The sequence below is a fragment of the Apis dorsata genome, unplaced genomic scaffold (genome assembly GCF_000469605.1).
Source record: "Apis dorsata unplaced genomic scaffold, Apis dorsata 1.3 scaffold_231, whole genome shotgun sequence".
NCBI lineage: Eukaryota > Metazoa > Arthropoda > Insecta > Hymenoptera > Apidae > Apis > Apis dorsata.
This window is the reverse complement of record NW_006263513.1, coordinates 1,328,308-1,332,238: the sequence shown is the minus strand read 5'-3', so window position 1 is coordinate 1,332,238 and position 3,931 is coordinate 1,328,308. Positions and strand designations below refer to the sequence as shown.

The 3,931-nt window shown below is 42.0% G+C and overlaps 1 protein-coding gene and 1 long non-coding RNA gene across 2 annotated transcripts in view; both read left to right on the top strand.

The window, feature by feature from the left end:
- LOC102675044 overlaps positions 1–3,931 on the top strand; it is a 302,188-nt gene that overhangs the window by 129,613 nt on the left and 168,644 nt on the right. The gene's annotated exons all lie outside the window — the stretch shown is intronic.
- Positions 1–3,931, top strand: part of LOC102674963 — a 36,599-nt gene that overhangs the window by 18,685 nt on the left and 13,983 nt on the right. The window contains exon 3 of the long non-coding RNA XR_004150494.1: positions 1,267–1,273. This is a non-coding gene — a long non-coding RNA (uncharacterized LOC102674963). The remainder of the gene's footprint in view (positions 1–1,266; positions 1,274–3,931) is intronic.

Below are 3,931 nucleotides of genomic sequence, written 5' to 3'. Positions count from 1 at the left end.
AAAAAAAAAAAATACTTAATTTTCTAAAATATAACTTTTGAAAATTTTGATTTTTCAATTCTCATAAATTTTTATTAAATTACTTTATTTATTATTTTCTGCCAACTAATATCTCCAATCTTTGAAACGATCTTTGAAACAGGATCTTGTACAAACACTTTATAAAATTTAATAACATCAAATCATTCAAATATCAATTGGAGCACGAGGAAAAATTTCACGTAAAATAACGTTGGGCAAAATCAATAAATCTAAATTTAAAAGCCCCTCCCCCGATGAGAAGAAGAGCTCGCGTTCAATGATTCGTTGAGCGGCCACGCGAATCTCGATCGCGGCAATAATTCATCTCCAGCATCCTCGAAGTCGGGCGGCAATATTACCGGATAAAATAAGCCATTAAGCGACGTAGCCGCGGAGTATCTCTTCTCGGGCGTTATACGAAGACGTTCATGAAGGCGACGTCTTCCTCCGCGACCGATCGTGGAAGACGGAGGGCTGGCAGGGTTGGAGGAATCGAGGGTCGAAGCCAGGATTACCCATCCGACCGAAAGGAGATTCCACTAAGCTTTCAGATTTTACCCTCTTAGCCGACCAAGGATTATAAAACGCAAATACGTCCCTTGATTAGTGAGGATAAAGTAAACATCGGCTTGCCGTCGCGGCTGTTGCTCGCGCGAAATACGTCGTCGTTCGTGAGAATGACTCCATTCTCTGGAATAGTCGTTTGTGCGTTGAGAGTGAATCAAGAATGAATTTATCTCGAAGAGATTTTTTTTTCTTTTTTTTTTTTTTTGATTCGAAGCTTAGCTAAATTTTCTTATTTCGATCAATTATTAAAATCGATAATTAACAATATCCATCTCGTGTTCATTGTGATCTTATTCGAGGTATTTAAAGGTACAAAGGTGTTTTCAAACTTGCAATATGAATCGAAATGTTTATTTTTTCTAAAAAAAAAAAAAAAAAAAAAAAAATGTCGAGTCGAAAATGTCAATCGGCGAAAGATGTAAAAGAAAAATCGGCGGAGGATCGAGGTCCGAAATTCGATATAATTTCGAGGGTAATTTCAAGATAGCCACTTTACGGGGATAAACTGTGGGAAGATAGAAGTTTAGAGCGTAGGGAAGCCTCAAGCATCCTACGGAAGTCTGGCTCTAATTAAGCGCCTCCTACCCTTGCCGCGGTTCCTTCACTCATCATCTTTCATCTCGCTTCAGCATCCCTCTCCGTCAACCGTTCACCCGCCTTCTCAGAATCCTCGCCAAGATCTGAGGTGAAGGTAACCATCCATCCTCCGCGTGTTATCATATTCCTGATTGTTATGTCTTCGCTTGACGATACCTCCGCCGCTTACGTTCTTCTCTCCACGGTTCGATAATTTCTCTCGTCCTCTCTCTCTCTCTCTCTCTCTCGCACACACAATGTTTTTCTCCGATTCGAGAGAACCCCCTCGCGTCTCGTTTTATCTTTCGACTCGTTCTTACCCTTACGTGTACACCGCGGCTCCGTCTTGTTTCTTCATGGCTGCCTGGAAATACGAGAGAGCACGAGCTCCTAATTAAATTCCACTCTTTCCTTGCGTGTCTTTTTTTTTTTCTNNNCTTCTTTTTTTTTTTTTTTCTCGACGTTTCCTCAACCGCAACTTAATTGCGCCGGAATCGAAATGGCTGTTGCCCTCGCCAGCGATCCCCTTCCTCCTTCTCTCTTAATTGGCGCATAATTATGTAAACAATTCCAACGTCGGAGGCCGGGCCATCCTCCCCCTCGTCTTCAATTTAACCGCGACTCTATACTTAGCGGTGTCATCAGCCGTGACAAATCGCGAAACTATTCCGCGGCGATGAGGCTCGCGAGCCAGGGGGAGGACACGTGATGAGGGGAGGGGGAAGAAATTAGCGAGCTGGGTAATTAGCATTTATTTGTGTAATCGAAACGAGGATATCTCGAGGAGTCTCTATCGTCGTTTTTAATGGTCGACCATGCCGCTGAAAAAAATGGCTTCGAATCGATTTCGAATCAGGCTTGCTTTGTACTTAGGTCGAGGCTTAGGTTAGGAGAGGAAACTTATATGATATACCGCAAGTAAATATATCGTTTCTTCTTTTTCGATATTTGCGTGGATGATTGATAATGATAAAAAAAATTAAGTCTAACTAATATTTAATATTATTAGAAAGAGTTAGGAGTTTAAAAACTACTCGTTCTTTATCTTTAGGCCGATCAGTATACACTTTCATCACGATCTATTCGAATTACTTTCATAAAAAAAAAAAAAAAAAAAAGGAAAAAATTCAATCTGAAACGTATCGAAGGGAAAAGTTGAACTCGACCATCTGAGGCGCCACATCGCGATTAAAAAACTTGTCGATTAACAAAGAGTCTCGGGAACGACTTATTTACAACCGGTTCAAGACAATACCCACAACTGTGGTGGGATGAAAAGTGTTGGGCACGAGGAGGGGTGGTGTAAGGGATGGAACTAAGGTGAACCGTGCTTGCGGCAACATTATCTAAAATTCAAGCTGTAATTACTTTGCTGGGCGGCGCTCCGCTTGATTTATAGTCATCGCGCGATGCAGCTGCGTGGGTGTAAGTAATTAAAAATGTACCATCGCGTGGTATGGTAGCCTTCCCTCTCCCCTACACCCTCTTCTCCTCTTCACGGGGAAAGAGGGTGTTTAGAACGGGTCTTCGCTTGTGTGCGAAATAGGGGTTGCTTCTTTTTCCCAAACCCCTCCCTCCCCATCTCGTGTTTCGCCGAAAACGATTGCCCCGCGAAGATTCGAGCGATTCGCTCAACTGTTCCTCGAATTTCATAACCGGTTCTGAATTATTGTCCGTTATATTCCATTTAAACGTGTAGACGTAATTGATCCGGCTAGATTCGTTCTTTGATTGAAAGATTTTTTTTTTTTAAGTTTGAATATTTAAAATATATTAAGTAAAATTGATCCTTCGTTTTTCTTTTTTGATTTATTGGACATTAATGGAAATATTTTTATAATTTTATTTATTTCGATATTGATATTAGTGATTGATACGATTTTTTTTTGTATTCCTTCGGAAGTTGTTTTTCTTTAATCGAAAAGTCGATGAAAAAATGGGATACAAGTAAATTCACACGATGAATTACAATTTAATTTTTCGATTTTCAACTGGAATTTGAATTCAAGTTTTATGATATACTATCATCTTGACTTACACAACAATATTTCCAAGCTGTCTGTCGAAATAACAATCAGAGAAAGATTCGAATCCCTCTAAGTCGTTTCTCTTTCATTCCTCAGAGCGAATGGGCGACGATTAACTGTCCAACCAAGGGGGCAACGATCAATTCGGTTCACGGGTAACGTCGGCCATGGCGGTTAGTTGGCACAGTCTCCAGGTTAATTGGCCATTCATGGTTAATTTGGTCTGGCGCGAACCCGTAAGGCGATGGAAACGACCCTTCGACCCTCCGGAGACCGACTCGTCGATTTCGTATTCGTCACGTGACAAGAGGGGTCGAGGTCCTCGCGCCGATTTCACTGGACACGATTCACGAATAATCTCGCGAGGAATAGTAGAGTATATAGCCTCGCGCCATTTTCTCCTAGCCGTGCCTCCACTTTCTCTTTCTCTCTTCTCCTCTCTCTCTCTCTCTCTCTCTCTTTCTCTCTCTTTCTCTGTCTCTCTCTGGAAACGTTTGCTCGATACTCGCGCCGCGTATTAATTAGCCCACCGTTAACGAGCACGCGGTTAAACGGTTCGTGACCGTGGATCGTCCGACCTGCGAATCGTAACAGTTGTTACACCGATAGTGGCTGCGAACGAGGCGACGGGGTGGCGTGTACATTGGTGGAAAAACGCGATTCGACGGTGAAACGAGGGTGGAAAAGAGTTTTCGAGGGTTGAAATTTCGTAAATCGCGAAATTATTCTCGTAATAATTT